The sequence below is a fragment of the Panthera leo genome, chromosome B3 (assembly GCF_018350215.1).
Source record: "Panthera leo isolate Ple1 chromosome B3, P.leo_Ple1_pat1.1, whole genome shotgun sequence".
NCBI lineage: Eukaryota > Metazoa > Chordata > Mammalia > Carnivora > Felidae > Panthera > Panthera leo.
In genome coordinates, this window is record NC_056684.1 from 21045046 (window position 1) to 21066399 (window position 21354).

General features: G+C 50.8%; 1 protein-coding gene across 5 annotated transcripts in view; it reads right to left on the bottom strand.

The window, feature by feature from the left end:
• Positions 1-21071, bottom strand: part of APBA2 (amyloid beta precursor protein binding family A member 2) — a 266467-nt gene extending 245396 nt beyond the window's left edge. For 2 of the 5 annotated variants that reach the window (XM_042941220.1, XM_042941215.1), the window contains exon 1: positions 21008-21071. The gene's annotated coding sequence lies outside the window, so the exon portion shown is untranslated. Of the gene's footprint in view, positions 1-18087; positions 19327-20419; positions 20462-21007 lie in introns of those variants that run through there. The other 3 variants (XM_042941217.1, XM_042941219.1, XM_042941216.1) reach the window with 3 other exon arrangements.
• Between the last annotated feature and the right edge of the window lie 283 nt (positions 21072-21354).

Genomic DNA, 21354 nt, shown 5'->3' on the forward strand with positions numbered 1-21354 from the left:
GTGGCCTGAGGGGCTGTAAACCCACTCGGGTCCCACGAAAGGGCCAACCCCAGTGACATGAAGTAGACAGGCATCCTGAAGGGGCCGTGAGAGCCCAGGTGCTCACAGAGCAGAGTAATCAACACTCCCTACAACAATGAGCCAGTAACAAAAAGGCACAGATCAGGAAGGAAAGGTCAACATTGGCAAATGATCCCCCAATTAGAAATCCAAGAGGAACAACTAACCAACCAGGTAAGCCAAAGGAGAGATTTAAGCCAGGTGGGCAAAGAGGCCAGCTCTTCAGAAGTCAACAGCTTTCCTGTATACCAGCCACAATCAGCTAGGAAAGGAGGCCGGAGGATGGGATGGCCCCACAGACAGCAGCAACAGGAGCCACACAATGCCTATGAATAAATGCAACAGGAAATGCTTCAAATGTACACTAACGAAGCAATGAAACACTAGCAACAGATATAAAAGGCCTTCTGAATAAGTCAAAATATCCAGATAAGAAAATATACAGATGTCTCTTCTCCCTCAAATAAACCTCTAATGCAATCCCAACTGAAATCCCAATCAGATTTTGGGATGAATTTAGTTTATTCTAAAGTTTGTCTGGTCAAGGAAATGTACGAGAAAGGTTAGAAAAACACGGGAAAAGGAAAATAATGAAGAGGCAGTGGCCCTTTAAGGTCAGAGAGTATAACAAAAGCCACAGTAACTTAAACAGGAGATGTTGGCAGAAAAATACACCAGGGGCACCTGGGTAGCTCAGTCGGTTAAGCATCCGACTTCAGCCTAGTTCATGATCTCACCATTCCCAAGTTCAAGCCCCGTGTCAGGCTCTGGGCTGACAGCTCAGAGCCTGGAGCCTGTTTCAGATTCTGTGTCTCCCTCTCTCTCAGCCCCTCCCCCACTCATGCTCTATCTCTTTCAAAAATAAATATACATTTAAAAAAAAATTTTTTTTAAATGGACAGTCCAGACACACAGGACAGTCCCACAGCCCGGGACACAACAACAACTTCACACATGACAAACGCGCATCACAAAACAGAGATGGGCTATTAATAAATAATGCAAGAAAACTGTGTGAAAAACCTCCATCTCCAGCTTACACCATACCTAAAACTAAATTCCAGATGAATAAAAGATGTAAATGTCAAAAAATCTGAACTGTCAATATTAAAAGAAAATACACCTATACGGAAGATACTTACATAGACTTAGGGCAGAGAATTCCTTTCTCTAAGTAAAATACAAAATTCAGGAGCTCTAACTTAGCTTGATAGATCTGACAACATAAAACTTCCACATTTTTCTACCATCAAAGATGCCTTTAAAATGAAGTTGAAGAATAGAAGACAATGGGGAAAAATAATCTACAATGTATATAGCAAAGGAGAATTATTATTCAGGTACGAAGAACGCCTTTTAATCAACAAGGAAAAGATGAACAGGTCAACAGAAAAACAAGCAAGGGTGTGAAGCAATTTAGATTCCTATTAAGCACCTGAAGGGAAGCTTGTTGTTAAAATTCATAATTTTAAATAAGTGATAACTTTATACCAATACAACTGAGTGAAACTACAAAGATCGTCATCATCTGTTGGGGAGGACATGGAGAAATAGCTGTCCTACGCAACCAACATACTTTAAAATGGTCAGAACTTTGGTGAGATCTATTCATGCTGGAAATGCTCAAACCATTCGGCCCCACAAGTTTGCCCCCGTAACCTTTGCCACAAAGACGTCCCAAGGCGTGTGCAAGGATATACGTGTGAGACGCCACATTTCAGCATGACCAATGTGTGGACAATGTGAATGACCCAAAAGTCCATCAGTAAGGAAACAGTCAAGTATCGTGCAATGTTTTAGGAAGGATAACATTACTATGCACAGCTGACAAGGAACGTCTAAGACACATTGATAGGGGGTGGGGGGAAGTCTAGATACAAATCACATTGATAATCTAATCTCAGTTCTTTGAAAAATATTAAAAATAAACAAATATGTATTTGTGTAAAATCTAAATAAAACATTTCTATAAACAGACAAACAAACAAAAAGGAGGAATCTGTATCAAACCTCAACAATGGTTGTCTTTACGGGGCTTTCATTTTCTACATTATGGATCCCTATAAAGTTTGAATCTTTATAATGAATGGATATTAGCTTTATAACCAGAAATAAAATTAAGTAAAAAAATATATATACATATATATATATACCTATATAATATATATTATATGTATGTATCAATAGGTACATGTACCTATATAGGTATATACATACATATATAGGTATACACATACAAGTATATACATACCTATATACACATATATATACACCTGTTTCTGCAAAACCAAGACCAAAAGAATCCCAGATCTACAGTATGTCAGACATCTTCCTCATCAATAAGGCCAGGGTCCTTCTCAATTTCAAACTCTGCTGCCAGAAAAATGGCTCTTTCGTCCTCTAGAGATACAAGATACTTGTTAGAAGGCACTGTTTTAAAAACAGAGATGTATCTATTCATTTTAATTATTAGCTCTTTCACCATTAGCTAATGCCACTGCACGCAATCTCTGAGTATCACCAGGCAGTATATACCCAAAACAAGTTCAGGGTCACTCCAGTGTTGCATCTCACCCTTCTGACTTCTTCCAAGATCTTTAGGAGGGGGTGGAAGGAATATTTACCCCTGGTTACAAACAATGCTGCCGACCTGGGGAGAGGGGAACTGGGGCAGAGGAAGGTAGGTTTCCCCAGCTGTCCCCTACTCAGGGTGGGGGAGTACTGCCTTGCAGGCTTTGATGGGGCAGCTTCTGGTTTTCAAGACTCCCAGTATTTGAGAATGGGACTAATAGACAAGCACTTTAAAATTCGTTACCAGAAGGCTCCCACCAAATGTGCTTCCACACATAGAAAACAGTTCATTTGTCCAATAACATGCTTAAAAGTCCAATTTTGGGGAATTGATACAGATTGTCCCATATGAGGTTCTTCAACCAGAGGAAATTTCAAAATTCTTCCTTCCAGCTCAGCAGAGAGAATCCATGAGTCTATTGCTTCTGCAAAAGGAGGACAAAGATCCTCCTGGGGCCGCAGAATTCGGCAGATTTTCCTTGGATTCTCAGGGCAGCCAATGGCTCCAGGACAGGACACCAGGCCAAGTGTCCCACAATGGCAACCAGCCACCTGACTCACATGCAGTCTGAGCAGTCTCAGGCAGTTCAGGAGGAGAAGGCTTGGCATCACTCCACTTGCCAAATTACCAGAAAAATAAGATTTTTTTTTTAAATAATAATGGCTCGTGAGCTCAGGGTTTGGGTCTAGCCCACGAGGCCAACACCCAGTGCCCCCCACATGGTGGGGGGTGGGGGCAATCAGGAAAGGAATGTCTCCCTGGAAGAAATGGTACCACACCTGAGTCATCAGCCCCACGCTGACTGGCCACCTGTGTGTCATTGGGAAGTCTCTGCAACTCTCCAGAGGCTCCCCCACAAGTTATTGGTTTCCTCTTGAAGCACCAAAAGGAAATCCTGGAAGATGGGCCACAGGGAGCCAGTGTGCCATGAGGCACCAAGGGGTGGCTGGAGTGCTATCCACTGGACTGCTGTTCAATGGGGTCCCATCCAATGTGGAGGAGGGGAAAGGAGAGATGGGGGAGAAGGGAAGGAGGAGAAGGGAGAGAGAGGGAGGGAAGGCAGCCCCCTCCCTCTCACACCATCAGTGAGCAAAGAACCTTTCTTGAGATCAGTCTGAAGCTTTCACATTTGGTCCAGAAATTGTACTAGAAATTTATCACCAGGAAAGAAACAGAGTTATCTGCAAAAAAAAAGAAAAAAGGAACTGCACAAATATTTATAAACAGCATCATTCATAGAAGAAGAACATTCAAAATAGCTCTGACATCCAAGCCTGGGGGCCTGGGTCAATGAATGATGTGCAACAGCTATCACAACCAGGTGTAGAAAGAAACACGATAGCCAGGGATCCTGACACACAGGGAGAATCAAGTCTGCAGCCACGCAAGTGCCCAACTCGACAGGAGGAACCCAGTGTGAACAACAGTCCCCTGGCAGGGAGACCTGGGTGTTACAAAGTTTCTTCTGCTTGTTTACCTCTATTTTCTTTAAGTTTATGTATTTATTTTGGCAGGGGGAGGGACAGAGAGAGAGATAGAGAGAATCCCAAGCAGGCTCCAGGCTCCTAGCACAAAGCCCCACACAGGGGCTTGATCCCACAAACTGCAAGATCATGACCTGAGCCGAAATCCAGAGCCAAACGCTTAACCAACTGAGCCACCAGGCACCCCAACTTATCTCTACTTTCTAACACAATGAATTTGCAGGTATGGAATAACTAAAAATAAACTTTTTAAGATAAAAAGTATTCTCTCTTGCCAAAAACTGCTTTAACACTAAACTATTGAATTGAACCATAGGAAATTGTTTATATTTGACCACTTCTGACTTAACAAAAATAGCAGGTTCACACAGTTCAACTTGATGTTGTCATAAAATCCAGGTGAGTTGTAAGACTCACTTGGGAATCATTTCCTCTGGCTCCGGGACACGTGAGGGGCCCTGACTTGCACAAGGTCCTCAGAGTACAGTGTAGGTACCCTTTCCACAAGCCACAGCACACAGCCTCACCCGCCCCACCCCAAGCACCTCCCGTGTGCCAGATCCCACAGTGACGTGCTGCACACATCATCTCTCTCATGACTCGTGCCATCTTGCAAAGCAGGTGTCACCTCTGGCTACAAGTGGAGGAGGCTGGAAGATGCGCCCACCACTGCCCAGCTGGGCTTCAGGGAGCAGACTAAGCCCCAGGGAGGCCCTTACAATTCTCCATAAACCACAGCCATCCTGGCTGGCTGTGCCCATTTACAGGACAGCAGGGATCCTAACCAGGCTTTTCCCTCCCCCTGGGGACTCCTCCTTTCCCTGTCTCCTATGCCTCCTCCAAACATATAGGAAGTGATGCTTAAGTACATTAGAGAAGATGAAATTACCCAAAACCAGGGGATCGGCTGCAAGGCAGACCTGTTCTCCAGCATCCCTGCCAGCCGGCCCTTCCTATGGGAAAAAAGCCATTCCTACCACCTACTTGGTGTTGGCCATGAATCCTCAGCACCAGCCCAGCCCAGAGACACCCGGCTCCTTTTGCCTCCTCACTGGACCATCAACCACACACACATCAGCTTTGGTCCACATTGCCTTCTGTGACCAATGTTACCCTGAAAAATGGCCTCTGGTCACTAACTGTAGGTGACCCAGGGACAGATCAGGGGAGGGCGGCAGCTCAGGAAATTTACACTTGGAATGCTTTCCTTTTCCAGCACACATAAGGAACCAGAAGGAAACTCTGCTGTCCAGTCGTCGGACAGAGGGAAGCTGGCCCACGTGCTCGTGAGTTTCCTGGCTGGGCTTGGCTCACATGGGGGAGGTCCCCAGCACCCAGGCAGACCACGTCTGAGACACTGTTATTTTCAAGCACCCAGAAATGCAGGGGCATACAAAAATATATATTCCAAGTTCTACACTGAACTTTCCCCCCAGTTTTCCTGCAGAAAGTAAAGGAAGAGGACCAGCAAGGACGACAAAGCCAAGAGGGTCTGAGCTGGATAAGGAGCAACAGCGAGGCTCAGACTTTACTTTTTAGAACAGTGTGAGGCCTCCAGGAAAACTGAGCGGGGAGCAGAGTTTCCAGATACCCCAACATCCCATTTCCCATTAATGTAAGATCACTAACATCCTACATTAATGTTCTACATTTGTTACAGTTAAGGAACCAGTATCAATGCATTACTGTTAACTAAAGTTCACACTTTACTGATATTTCCTTAGTTTTTACCCATTGTCCTTGTTCTGTTCCAGGTTCCTAACGAGGACACATCACAGTTCATCATCATGCTTCCTTAGGCTCCTCCTGGCTGTGACAGAGTCTCCGTTTTTGATTCATCAGTGTTAAGGAGTCCCAGGCAGGTATTTTACAGACTGCTCCTCTGTTGAAATTCAACTGCCATTTTCCTTACAATCAGATGGAAGTTATGGGTTTGGGGGAGACAGACCACAGAGGTAAAGTGCCATTTCCATCGCATCCTATCAAGGGTGCATACAGTCAACATGACTCATCGCCACTGGTGTTGACCTCAACCACCTAGCCAAGGCAGTGATGGTCAGGTTTCTCCACTGCCAAGTTACTGTTTCCCTTTCCATCTGTGCTCTCTGGAAGGATATAACCCAGTACAGTCTCGTCTTGGTATACACACCCCCTTATCACCTTCTGATTTTTATTAGCCACCATCAGAATGACCACCTCATTCAAGTATGCATCTTCCTCCCTGATGCCTCCTTGCAGGACCCCTTTTGACCCTTTATTTTTTTAATGTTTATTTATTTTTGAGAGAGAGGGAGAGCACAAGCGAGGGGAAGGGCAGAGAGAGAGAAGGAGACAGAAGATCCGAAGTGGCCTCCACATTGTCAGCAGCAAGCCCAATGTGGGTTCAAACTCACAAACCATGAGATCATGACCTTAGCCAAAGTCGGATGCTCAAATGACTGAGCCACCCAGGCGCCCCTGACCCTTTATTCTTATATCCATTGATGATGACATCCCCCCCTCAACAACAAACTCACCAAATCAAAAGCCCCAAGGGCAGCATCCAGTCCTCACCACACTGTTTCCTGTGTGTATCAGAACCCAGCATGATGCTTTGCATACCACACACATGGAAATACTCGCCCCTGAGCTGTGCCAATGTCCCCAGGGTGGCCAGGCCACCAGGAGTAGTCCTTGGACCAACACAGGCAGGGCATGCTTCTGGCAAGAGTCCAGCTCCATAGCTAATCGTCCAGGGCCAAAACTGCTACCGGCCCAGGCCCGCCCCCAACTCCTCCCACCCTCCCCCCACAGTGGAGCACCCCCATCCTCAGAGGGCTCTCCATGCAGTAGGATGAGAAACTCACAGTATGATGCCAGGTGAATGGTAAGTGCCAAGAGGGAAAACAACATCAAGTAAGAGGAGGGAAGGGGAAATGCATTTCAGACAGGGATACCAGGGACGTGTCTTCACTGGGAATAGGTCTCAGAAGCAGCACCGAGAGAAAGCAGGGAAGAGTTAGGAAGCTATGTCTGGTCCAGGAGAAAGGGGACAGGGGGCATGAGGAGGTGAGGGAGGTGAGGAGGACTTGGGTTCTGGGCCACCCAATTCTCTCCCCAGCCTCATAAACAAAGCTTCCACACACACGCTGGGATGGAGATACAGCTAGAGAGCACCCATCAGGGACTCGGAGACTCCACGCTTCTAGATGTCTGATGTACACCACCATACACACCAAACACGTTCCTAAAATCACAGTGACGCCCCCCACAACAAGCAGAAGTGCTCCCCACATCACAAATACCAGCCAGAACCAGGGCCGCAGGGCCCCACTGCACCAGGCTGGCTCCTGATGGGCCCAGGCCCCACAGATCCCCCAGCCTCTGCCTGCCTGGGAACACCCCTCAGGCATCCCTTCCGGCCCTCTGGCCATGTGGAAGAAGCCACCATGATGTCCCTGTGCCAAGTCAAGGCTGACAGTTCACCAGAGTGAAGCCAGGGACACACAAGGAACCTCCAAGCCTGCACAGTGACTCTGTCACATGTCACCACTCTGCCTCCTCCTTTGCCATCTCTGGAGAGAAACCGTGGAAAAGACCACTGGAGCAGGCTGGTTATGTAATGCAGTCTCAGGGACAGAGCCTCCCAGCACAGCAGGGGTACCACCCATACAAGGCCGAGAGGGATGAGAAGGAATTCACAGGCAGAAGGGGTAGGAAAAACAGACCAGGGAGAGACACAGGCAAGGACAGCAGGGACCTCTGGGGACCTCTGTGTGATGGGCAAGGTGGCCTGAAGGGTGCATGGGGTACATGATGGGAACCTCTACCTGGATTTCTGGGCTGACCCAGAGCTCATACACACCATTTCCTTCTACTCGGTCTTAACACTCTTGGATTTCCTTCATGCCCACCTGGAAGCGCACAGCATCTGACGCTCACAAACCTGGGTTGTTTATTTGCTTGTTTCTTAAAATTCATTTATTTTGAGAGAGAGCCTGTGCGCAAGCAGGAGAGGGGCAGAGAGAGGGAGAAAGAGAATCCCAAATTGACAGCATGTAGCCCAACACAGGGCTCAATCCCATAAACCGTGGGATTGTGACCTGTGCTGAAACCAAGAGTCAGACGCATAACCGACTGAGCCACCCAGACGCCCCAACACCTGGATTGTTTGTGTCTGGTTTTAAGAGCACAGCTGCCTTCACATGCAGGGATTAAAACTCATTCCATCTAGATAATTTACCCATGATAATTACATGCATATAGATCTTAACATCTTACTTGGGTTTTTCTCTGATTTTATTTAGAAAGTACAGTTGGAATCTAAATATTAATAAGCACTTGTTGGAATAGCAAAACTTCATTATCTCACATTAAATGTAATCTTGATTTTGATATTATTGTTCCAGCAGTAAAATAAGCCATGAGTCAGTCAATTGAAAGTTCTTCTTGAAAATCTCAAGATGATGCACTGCTCTTTTTTTTTCCAGCTTTTATTGAAGAATATGTACTGAAAAGTTTCGTATCATAAATTGGAACTCACCCATGCAAACCACCACATGGCATGTTTCCAGTACCTCCAGAAGCTCTGCCTGGCCTCACCATGCCTTCTCTGATCACCATCTCCCAAGGGCAACCTGACTTCCAGCCCCACAGATGAGAGTTGTCTGTTGACCTTCCTATCATGGAAACATGCAGTAAGGGACTCTGAGCTGTGGGTTTTTTTCACTCAACAGTAGGTGGTAAGACTCATCCATACTGTTGCACACACTTATAGAATATGCACTCTCAGCTTGCTTGATGGTGTTCCACCTGTGAGTAAACCTCAGTGTGTTGGGTGAGTCTGCTGCCAAAGGCATCTGGATTGTGTGCAGTTTGGCAATGACAGCCATGCTGCAGTGAACACTCTCGCGCATGCCTCTTGATGGCCGCCATAACAAATCACCACAAAACTGAGTGGCTTAGAACAACACACATGTATTCTCTCACAGCTGTAGAAACTAGAAGGCTGAAAGCAGTTCCACTGGGCAAAAACCAAGGCCTCAGCAGGGTCATGCTCCCTCCAGAGGCTCAAGGGGAGAACTCATTCCTCTCTTCTTCCACTTTCTGGGGGCCATCAGCATTCTTTGACGTGTGGCCACATCACTCCAATCCCTGCCTCTGTGGTTACATAGGCTCCTTCTCTCTTCAAATCTCCCCCTGCCTCTTAGAAGGACCCCTATGTCTGCATTTAGGGCCCACCAAGAAGATCCAAGATTATCTCATCTCAAAATCCTTAACACATCTGCAAAAGCTTTACCATATAAGTTAATGTTTATGGGCTCCTGGGATTAGAACCTGATTATCTTTAGGGGCCAGCAAACAGCCCAGGGGCCATACGCATATTTCATGTAGCTTCATTCAGAGGGGGGTTGCTGATCAGAGAGATTATGTATTTTTAACTTTAGTAGGTACTATAAAACAGCCTCCCAAACTAGTTGTACAAATATATACCCCAGTCAACAGCGAGAGTTCCAGTTGCTGCCCAACACCTATTTTCTTTTAACTTTAGCCATTCTGGTGGGTATATAATGATATCACATTGTGATGGTTAATTTGATGCATCAAATTGACTAGGCCACGGGGTGCCCAGATTGATCAGTGTAGTGTCTCTGGGAGTGTCTGTGAGGGTGTTGCTGGATGAGATCAGCATCTGAATCAGTGGACTCAATATAGTAGATGGTCCTCCCCAATGTGGGTGGGCACCATCCAATCCATGGAGGACCTGAACAAAAACAAAAGGTAGAGGAAGGTAGAATTCACCCCTTTGTCCTGCCTCCTGGTAGAGCTCATTTCTTCTCCTGCCCTTGGATTGGGGTTTATACCCCTGGCTCTCCTGGTTCTCAGGCTTTCAGACTCAGACTAAACTACACTACCAGCTTTGCTGGGGCTCCAGCTTCCAGATCATGCGGCTTCTCTGCCTCCACAATCACATGAACCCATTCCTCATAATAAACACACACACACACACACACACCCGTATCCTATTGATTCTGTTTCTTTGGAGAACCCTGACTAATGCACATGTTTATAATTTATTTTGCATCTCCCTGATGACTAATGGAGTCAAGTATCTTGCCATATGTTTACTGGGATCTTTTTCAGGTGAAGTGTCTTTTATCCCCTTTTTCTACTCAGTTGTCTGCCTTTTTCTTATTAATTATGTAGTGCATTACTTTAAGGTGAGTAATTTGTTAGACTACATTCCACGAAGCACATGTGTCTGAAGGGAAAAAAACATTTCTGGTGTCAGGGCCTGAGATGTGAGGTCTACCTGTGTCCACATGATTACCTGACATGAATTCTGGACAAACGAACACCCATCATGGACTCCAGGCCTCTGTGAGCTTGCAGTTTCTAGAAGGAATATGCAGGAGAGCCTGGGAACTGGGGTGGGTGAGTTAAAAATAATCAGCCCCAAATTCATGACTTCTCTATTTACCTCCTGAAACCAAAGCTAATTTCACTGCAAGGATGGTCATTAAGAAAATAAACTCTAGGGGCGCCTGGGTGGCTCAGTCGGTTAAGCGTCCGACTTCAGCTCAGGTCACGATCTCGCGGTCCGTGAGTTCGAGCCCCGCGTCGGGCTCTGGGCTAATGGCTCAGAGCCTGGAGCCTGCTTCCGATTCTGTGTCTCCCTCTCTCTCTGCCCCTCCCCCGTTCATGCTCTGTCTCTCTCTGTCTCAAAAATAAAAAAACGTTAAAAAAAAAATTAAAAAAAAAAAAAAAAAAGAAAATAAACTCTAGGGTACCTGGGTGGCTCAGTTGGTTAAGCTTCCGACTCTTGATTTCGGCTCAGGTCATGATCTTGCAGTTCATAAGTTCAGGCCCCACATCGAGTTCAGCACTGTTGGTGTGGAGCCTGCTTGGGATTCTTCCCCTGCCCCCCCCTCTACCCCCCCTCCTCTCGCTCTCTCAAAATAAATAAATATACTTTATTAAAAAAAAAAAAGAAAGTAAACTCTATTTGTACTTCTACAAATATGTGTGGATTTTACAGGACTCTTCTGGCTCAGGAGACAGTGACGGCCAGTCCCTCAACAAAGACATTCATTGGTTCCCTGCTGTGGATGTCATGCATGAGCATGGACAGGCTGCCATGCCACCAACATAATTATTTGATTTCTGCTGTGTAACATCAGACATTGAATATGCCATGGGTTGGTTTCTCTACCACGGTAAAGGAAGAAAGCAGCTTTGGGAATCAGTCAAAGTGAACTGCAGTGTGGTATCAGGTGCTTGATAAAATCGTCAGGAGAGTGAGCCCTGAGACCCCCTCTCCAGCACGATGCTCAGTGCTGCACCGCACTCTTCCTTGCCTAGTGCAACCTCGTGGCCCATGGGCAGGATAAAGGTCAACACACAGGTACCACCCCCCCATCAAACAAAGCTTTCTCTCAACAAATCATGATTTCTAAATAGCCCAACAACAAGTAAGCCATTTCCAGACACTGTGTTTGACAGTAAGTAAAGGAGAAGACGTCAGCTAGCGCCCAAGCCTGGTCCAGCAGGCAGTGACAAGGGCCATGCTACAGGCCTCAGCGGGGAGAATGGCGCTCACCCCCATGCTGTGCCAAAGCAGAAAACAGGCTGACCACTCTCCAAAGAGGAAAGCAACTGTAACAGATGTTTTTGGAGCCATCACAACCCAGAGGAAGAAGAGCCACTGCAGCCTATTAGAGCCTGAAAAGGGAAGCAAGGGCACGGGGTGTGGGTGCCCTGAGGAGTCAGGACCACTGACAGGAGGCGTCTGGAAGCCAGCCCCCTGTGTGCCTCAGCACATCTGTCCAGCAACTGCACCTCCTCCTTCCTTCCCCATTCCCTCTGCCCTCTGCAACAGGGGTCAGTCCCCCTCCCTACAGAAGGCCAGAAAGCCACCAGGAGCCCTTGCAATGACCACCAGGCTGCCCGAACAGGGCAAAGATGGCCATGTGGCGGGCAGGGCGGCCACTGCGACCAGGCTGAGGCAGCACCTGCCACTGTGACCTGTGTCCCTCTGGTCTTTCAGTGCTCTCTGACAACTGGAAACTAGGCTCCTCTGTTTTCACGACCGTCCTTCCAGTAAGTCAGCAGAGCTGCAGAGGTTAACTCTATGTGAGCAAATTAATAATGTGATTTATGGTTTGTCATGGATTTTGTCGTTTTTGTAGAAGAACAGTGGCAATTTAATCTAGAAAGCCTGTAAATCTCTAAAGGGTAAAATTAAACATCCGCGCCAGCAAGGCTGGGACTTGGCAGCAGCAGCGGCCTCCTCCTACATAAGACGGTAGGGAGTGAAGGCCCTGGAGCCACATGGCTCTGAGAGGTGCCAGGATGCGGCCTCGGCCTTCTTCAGCCATGCATGGGCTCCCACACCCTCCGCACATGCCTCCCCACACACCCCTCCTGAAACCCCTGCATGGGCCCTCCACATGCTCTCAATGAGCCCCTCTCCCATGTTCCAACTAGTTGTGAAGTCTGCTGATAGAAAACACTGTCCTAAAGATCTCTCGGCAAAGTGCATGTCATTTTTATCCCACCTCCTCTGCCCCCAACCCACAGCAAGGACACCCCAGGGCTTCAAAAGGCAGCTGAAGGCCCTGGTGGTCAGGACATCCCTTCCCCCATCTCCAGCTCTGATTGGCACAAACCATAAATGCCTGGTGCCAACTACACAGTCCATCCCTCCCCCCATCCCGCCCACCGTATGCCCCACTCCAGGCTGCCCCCCTTCTGTCTGGAGGGTTCTTCTGGCCTGAACTCTGGAGAGGCAATCCCACACAGTCTTCCAGGATGGGGTACATGACCACTCCCACCCATACTGGGGCTCTCACCCTCCAATCTGTGCTTTGGACCCAGAGCCAGAATTGAGGCCTCTGATGCCATCCCACATTTTCCAGCAACCCCTCTTTGCTCCTTCTCTCCCGACTTCACCTAGCTCTAGACAGGGCTTGGGAAAGACAGGACAGAGCAGTTGTTCAGAAAATACCTGTTGAGTGGATGGATGGATGGATGGATGGATGGATAGAGCTCCCAGCAAAGAGTTCAGAGGTATCTAACATGGAGGCACCTGTCCCCAATGCCTGCACTGCAGAGGCCCCACTTATCAAACGGGGGTGAAAGACAGGTGAATGGCAGGGCAGGGTGAGGGGCTGCCATTTAAGTGCCCAGCACCCCACTGTTTCCATCAGTAGTAAGCCATGGATACAGGCTGGATAAAAAGAATGGATAAAAAGAATAACACATACAGAGAGTTAAGACAGGGTTCCCATAGCTAGCAGGGGGAGAACACTGCCACATCCAGGGGTCCCCCCAAGGCAGGCACCGACACGAAGCCGATGCAAGTCAGAGGTGCCTCTGCAGGCAGCACATCAAATCTAGAGGCACCAGCTCATCGCTGATTAAGCACAGACCAGCCTGTGATCAAGAAGAAAACCATTACTTAATGAAATGCAATTAACTTAGAAGCCGAAATCTGTTAAAGCCCAAAGGACAGACACAGTCAGGAGTTCTGGGTCTGGAGGGGCTTCTGCTCTCAGAGTTTCCGACCCAAGAAACACCTCAGAGATGTCCCCGTAAGAACCAAAGGCAGATGGCACATCCATGCTGCCATACGTTGGCATGCTCCTCTCCAGCACCCAAAGGGCAGAGAAAGGCCACAAGCAGAATCTTCACAGTACATACACAAAGAAAGGCGCAGCTGGTAGGGGCTGTGGGTCAGGCTTAGCCCACCACCGCTCCCTGGAGAAACAGCCATCCACACGAGCAGGCTGCCTCAGGGGCGTGATCTAACAGTCAGGCCAGGTGGGCAGCATCAATTACCCATCCACTGGTCAGCTGCCCGCTTTCACTGTTACCAGCCAGCACCAGTTAGGGACCCAAGGAGTTCCTGGTGTCTGAGGCCCATCAGGCAGGCTGGGGAGAAACACACACACACTCTCTCTCTCTAACCCTGGTGACTGGCACTGATCAAGCAAGCACTTTACTGTAACAAAACGCTCGCCCACATCTTACCTCACTTCATCTGCATAACTCAGTGTAACTTAGCGGCTGGTGCGGAAGGAAGCGCAGACCTACGTGTGCCCTTTTAAGAAGGATTTAAGTCTGAGCAGCGGCGATCGCTGGCTGTTTGGAGGCAGACCAGGGCTTTCTAGAGCTTCCAATTCCTAACACAGGCCCCGCTCCTACTCTACCCCACCCATGACAGCTGTCACCAGCTCTGGATAATACGGACAGATGTTAGAGCACATGGCTCACTTATTGCACCAAAAGACCGAGAAACGTAAAGTGTGTTTTATTTGAACAATGCACACACTTGCTGCCGGAGGACCTGAGAAATCCATCATCACTAAATGCATGCACTCACTCAGTTAATGGGGCTCCTGTTATTGAAACAATGGATTTTTCCGAGACAAGTGATAATCAAGCCAACAGGGAAAAACAATACATTATATATTTTTTATTAAATTAATGATGCATACAACAATTCAGAGAAATTCATATTTAGGGCTGCCTTGCTGGGGAATCAATTCCAGGAATATAAATTTTAAATCAATTTTAAAATAGATAGATAGATAGATAGATAGATACAATGTATACATGCATATATATATATATATATATATATATACATATAAACGTGTATTATATATAGATATATCCCAACCGAGAATTCTAAATGCAAATATTGTTCTCCTCACTATTTACTTATTAGAATTTTCAGAACAAGGGCCTGAGCATTTCAGAGCCAAGTGACTCTCTGCACAGTTAATTCTTGGGGCAGGAAGTGCAAAGAATCCATGTTAGCTCAAAGTGCAAAAAGGAAAACACCTTACAGACCCACCAACAGTGTTAGCTATTTTGCTGGGTGGCAAGCTCCCAACCCTCTCTCTGTCCCCATGAAGGGCCCCCGGGCATCTGTGACATGTCCATGACTCTCCAAACACCAACCAGCACTCACGTCCCACTGGTCACAAGCTATCAGAGTCTCTAAGCACATGTTGAAAATTAACCCTTGTATGTATCACATGAGTGGTCATAAACCCTACTCACACCCACCCAGTTTAAAAACTTAGTATGATAAGAACTAGGCTGCAGTGGGATGGGAAGTTTGGGGGAGAACACGGGCCTTGTGCTCTCTCCAACTGAGGCCAGAATCCCAGCTCTAACTGCCCTGAAGGTGCTCTCGAGCCAGTCACAGTCGCCTGGTCTTCAGCCTTCTTGCTGCCAAGATGAGACAACAGATCTGCCTCTCAGGCAGATTTGGGATTAAATGGGAAATTATTAAAAATAGCAAACACCGAGGAACAGAACTCAACACACAGAAGTGCCCACCAACTGGGTGTTTAATTGGGTTGGTCTCTCCATCAAAAACCATCTTCAGATGGAGTGCTTCAGTTTTCAGAACCCCACCAGACGAAAACATTTTCTCAGTCGGTAGATGCAGGAAACTCAACCGCATGTTTTTTTCCTTCTTCATTTTGATCTTTCAGACACAAAACAACAGATGTAACACTTAACCTGAGAACAGCACTTTGGAGTTTACAAAACACCTACGCTACATTCTCTTACAAGGCTGTAGTTGAAACTACCAAAACCTGACCCTTCAAACTCCCCAGTAAAATAGGAAAAACCACAACAGGCCTGCAGGCCACATAGGGACTCCACGAAGCCCTAGCCGTGGTAAAGATACCTCGCATCAGTTCAATCCTGGGGCTCACCTGTGCCCCCAAAACAACCACAGGCAAGAGCTATAATGTAAGTATGACATATGCAGAGAAAGACTCCCAAGGCCGGTGACCTGTCCAAGGCCCCAAGGGTTAGTGGCAGAGGCAGGTTCTCTGAATCCAGTTCTCAGTACTCCAAACCCCATCCTCTTTCCCAATCTCATGCTGCCTTCCTCCTTATAAAACCAACACACCTTCCCAGGCAAGGCCACGGCACAGGCACAGAGAATCAGGTTGGGGGAGGCTTCTGGAATGGAAGGCTGGCAAACGGGCAGGCAGGGCTGCTGGGAGCCCTGAGATGTCGGGTCTGACGTAAGGTACAAGACAAGTTTAGAAATATCCAGATGGAGGAAGAAGGGAACCTGGGCAAGAGGATGCCTCATTCCCAGCGCCTCTATCTTCCAGGTGACTATAGGGATAACGCAGGGCTGGCTCTGGCAGTAGGAACAGCCCTAGTGCACACCAAACAACCAAGAATCCAAAAAGGAGTTTCTGTGAAGAATCAGAACACCCACTCCTTGGGCCGGCTTGCCTTTCCAACCGTGTTGTCTCCTGGCCTATGTGAAAACACGCCTGCACTGTATAATTCCCCAGCTCTTTCCTGTCTGCCCACTGAGCACAAGGTTCTGTGCAGAGCTCTAGGAAGGATCCACCAACCGTGAATACAAATGTGACTAATGTGACTACAGCTCAGTTCCAGCCCTGGGTCTTAGAAAAAGGATGAGCAGGGAGCCAGGCTGAAGGGAAGAAGACCCCCCACTCCTGGGGGTCTCACTCATTCATTCATCCACCACGTAGCACTGAGGGTCTACGAGGTGCCTGGTACTGTTCTAGCTGCCAGGAATACAGAGGAGAACAAGGTCTTTACATTGGAGTGGTAAGAAGCAATTTAAAAAAAAAGCAGCAGCAAGGAGTGCCTGGGTGGTGCAGTCAGTTAAGTGTCTGACTTCAGCTCAGGTCATTGTGAGTTCGAGCCCCACATCAGGCTCCATGCTGACAGCGGGGAGCCTGCTTGGGATTCTCTCTCCCTGTCTGCCCCTCCCCCACTCATGCTTGCTCTCTCTCTCTCTCTCTCTCTCAAAAATAAATAAATAAATAAACTTTAAAAAAAAACAGGATGGAAATAACAAATCAAAGGTTAAGTACTAAGAAGAAACACAAAGCAAGAAGAAAGGGGGAGGTGATGGAGGGAGCTGGCACAGAGACAGAGATCTGTGAGGGAGAAAGCAAGGTGGACACCTGGAGGCCATGCCAAGGAGAGGGGAAAAGCAGGTGCAAATGCCCTGAGGCAAGTATGATCTTGGCAAATTTGAGAACCAGGGGATAAGAGGAAAGCAGTCCACATTTAGCTGGGATCATCAAGGATGGACACAAGGGCCCCAGGCCAAGGTGGCAGGCAAGGACAGGGTGGGAACAACCCAGGACAAGCCTGGGCAGTGATCCTGTCTGCCTAGAGGAACCAGACCAAGGGATGTGCATGTGGAGTAGGCACTGGGAAGCCACTGAGGACTTGAGCAAGAAACACCAGACCTGGCCTAGGCCCCATCTGCTGAGAGGCAACCCTGCCGCCCAACTTAAAAACCCCAGAGCCAGCCAAGAAATCCTAATTCACAGAGCAATGGCACCCCACCAATATGTAGGGCTCCCAAGCAGACTGGGGAACCGTAAGCCCCATGGAGAGAGCTTGGCTTTGTGACCTTGAGGTTACTGTCCTCCCTGGGCTCCCTCGTGTGTCCAAGAGAGGACAGGGAGAGAATGAACTGACTTCAGGAAAGGCGAGGGAAGACAGCCCACGCCAGCTGACTCAGCCTATGCCAGCAGGCTCCTCAGAGACACAAACTGGACCCAACCCAGGTGGTGGGCGGGGGACACAGAGAGGGGGATGGAGCCACAGAATCCTCCCTGTGGGCACATGGTCCAACCACCAACAGGCACCTGGGCTGCCTTTTGGTGAGCAATCATCAGATGGGACTTACATCAGGGAATGAGCTGCATGACAGTCCATGCCTACACCTGCCCATTCGTCACGGCCACCTGGCAAGGTCAGAAGTATTGGCACCTGGGCTCTCCCTCTCTCCATTTCTCTAAGGCCGAGTTGCAAGGCAGGCATGCTCGTTTCTGCCACTTGTTCCAGAAAGCCCTTAAGGTCAGCAGCTGATGTGTTCAGGGCCTCTGTGCCCACCTGCCCTCCCCTGACAACAAAGGTTTCTCCAAGAGTTCCAACTGTGGTGTCACCAGAGGCCCTCACCTGTTGAGTCACCAAGTCCAGCAAGCCGAGCCAGGATAGGGAGAAGCCGAGGCCTAGGGGGGGTCCCCCGTGTATCTCTCCCCCGAGACAAGCCACACAGTCACCCAATCCAAACAAAGTCCAGCCCGATGCCAACCTCCCCATCCAATGTGTCTTTCCTCTGAATTCCTCAGTTGTGTCTAGGAAACATCAAGGTGTTTTAGCGCTCCCTCTCAGCTTCCAGGGGTGCGACTGGTGTCTTTTACAATTATCTTTTATTTTTATCAAGCATTTCTTAGCTCGGTTGGCAAATTGAATTATTTATGCACCTCCATTTCACAATCCATCCCCACCAATTATTCCTGTGAAACTAATATTTTATATTTAAAAAGGCGGCAGGGAGAGAGACAGAACTACTCAGAGGATGATCATGCAAACAAGTTAACGAGCCACACTCGGCCTTGGGTTTCCGAGGAAGCACATACCGGGGAAGAGTAAGAAGTTGACCACCACAAGCTTCACTCTCCTGACAGGCCTACCCCACCTCTCTCTCTCTCTCTCTGTCTCTCTCTCTCTCTCTCTCACACACACACACACACACACACACACACACCCCATCTGGTTCAGGCTGCACATCTCCCAGGTGCAGAAGCCCAGTACTGGCTGGTGGTGGAAAGGCAGGCAGTGGGGGGAGGGGCACCACAGTGCCCCCTAACAAACGACAAGAGGTCTGGAGAGAGAGAGGCCCACAGAAGACCCTGGCAGTGCCCCATCACTACTGCCACCACCAGACGCAAGCCCCACTCTGGACACCACTCCAAGGGTCTCCTGGCCAGTGCTGGGGGCACCCCCTGGAGAGGCTGCCAGCTCAGGGAGCTGACCTCTAGCAAGCTCCAACTGGTCCACTAACTCCCTGGACACCGCCCAGAGTCCCAGCAGCTCCCAAGCCGATGTGGTCCTTCATCCAGGAGACCCACTGCAGCCCACGCTGTAGACGCAAGCAGTGGAGATCGCCACCCTGGAGTGAGGACACAGGGCAGGACATCCTGGCAGCTCTGGACTAAGAAACAGGACCGTGTGGCCTTGCATGGTGGCGGCTGCCCACAGGAGGAGAAGCCTCCACTATCACCTCAGCAGGAGGAGGTCTAACCCGGAGGCCGAGTACCCACGGAGCACCTCATATGTGTACTTCAGGAAAAGTTGTCCCGCTTCTTCTCCGGAAGGTTGCGGGTCATCATTTCTAAAACCACTGTTGTTTCTTAAACCGACATTGGGGGGGGGGGGGGGCGGAGTCCCAGAAAAGAGGGCAGAGGCTGAAGAGGCCAGGGACCACCCCACCCACAGGAAGAAGTGTTGGTTTGGGATTCCTGATTGGGGGTACTTCACCGTCTGCATGGCCATTTGTGAGTTTGTTTTAACCGCAGATTTGAGTCCGGTCCCTGTCAGGCAGTGAACGAACTGATCTGAAAGAATTAAGTCCTCCTCCTGCAAGTAAATGCGAAGTTAAGACCAGCAGGCTCAATCTCAGCCTCCGAGCACCGGGAGGCTCAGACAGGGCGGGCCCCTCGCGGGCGCCCTCCGGACCTTTCCTCGGCGCCCGGCCCCGGGCAAGTTCGCCCCCAGCCTCGGCACACCAAGGCCCGCCGCCCGACCCGACCCGCGCCGCGCAAAGCCCGGCTTGGGGGCCGGGGGCTCGATGTCCGCCCGGATCGTCGGTGGCCCGATGCCCCAACAGCAACCTGGCCAGGCTGTGCCCTCCGTGAGGCAGGGGCCGACGCGAGTGGCGGGTCGCGCCGCACCCCCAGCCCCGTGCCGGTGGCCCAGGGGAACCAGGGGGTGAAATTTTTAATTGAGGAGTTTTTCCCTCTGGGCCTCATTATAAAGGGAAATTGGGGGGGAGGGGGGGGGCGAAGATCTGGGCTGGCCTTCCCGGGAGGCAGGGAACCCATAAGCGACCCCAAACTCAGGACTTGCTCTGCACGGGGACTTGGTGCCAGCGCCAAGCGGGGCCGCGGTACGCACCAGCGGCCCGGCCAGCCCGGCGGGACCGGAACGGGCAGCCACCGCCGGCCAGCGCCCCTTGTCCGCGCAGGGTCGCCCCTCGCCGTGGCGCCCCCCGCCGGGCATGCCTTAGCCTCCGGCTCGGCCTCGCCGCGCCCGCCCGCCGGTCGGAAGGGGCGCCGGTCCGCACCCCCAGACTCCAGCGGCGCCCGGCGGCGCCGCAGTGCCGCCGGGTCCGGGGGGCAGCGCTCGGGCCGCGGCATCCGCGCCCCGCCCCGCGTCCCGGGTCCCCCCACCCCCGCGCCGCGCCGGCCCGGGAGCCCCCAGGCTGCGGCCGCGGCCCCCAGCTTACCTGGGCCGGGCGCCGGGCTGCGCGGGTCCACGGCCGCCCCCGCCCCGCCGCCTCCGGCTCCGTCCGCGAGGCCGAGCGCCCGGCCGCCGCCGCAGCTCTTTGTGAGCCCGCGCGGAGCCGCACACCGAGACTGCTAATGAGCCCGGGAAGCTGAATAGCGGCGGGCGCGCCCCGGACGCGGCGTACGGCACGCAGGGCCGCCTCTGCCGGGCGCACGCGGCGCGGCCGCCCGGCGCTCCCCGCACCGGCCTGCGGCGGCCGCCCGGCGCCCGCACCACCGCCCCGCCCGGCCTCGCCCGCCGCCCCCCACCCACAGCGCCGGCGAGCCGCGCGGGTCGGAAAACGCCCGCGGGCGAGACCGTGCGGCGGGAAGAAAGGGAGGACAAAGATGCGCTGATGCCCAGCCCCCTGCCCGAGCCCGGCGCCGGGACAGTCGGCGGGGCGGGCGGGCGCACCTGGGGCCCCGGGCTCTTCGGGGCTGAGCTCGGGGACCGGGACTGGAGCCCGGGCTCTGGAAGCCGCGGCGCCCCGACACCCCCCCCCCACGGGACCCTGGGGAGCACACAGATTCCCGGGAGCGCCCCGGACCTGCCGGATCGGGAGCCGTAGTGGTCTGGTCCTCTGGCAGGTCGAACAGGTGACGGCGAGCTCCACCGCTCCCGCACTCTGCCCCCGGCGCCGCGCTGCCCCCTGGCGGGCTCGGGAGCTCGTGCCGCGTGGTGGGGCCGAGGCGACCGCGCCCTGCTCGGCCCCGCGCGGCCGCGTGCGGAGGCCCCAGGCGAGAAGCCCTCGGGGATCACAGCCTCTCGGGAAAGCCCCATCTGGGAGGGGAGGCTCCCCCACCGCAGACCTCCCAGTCGTGGGCTGCATTCCAGGTCTCCAGTCTCTTGTAACCACCCATCACCCTTGTTTCTAATGCCCAGGGCGACCTGAGC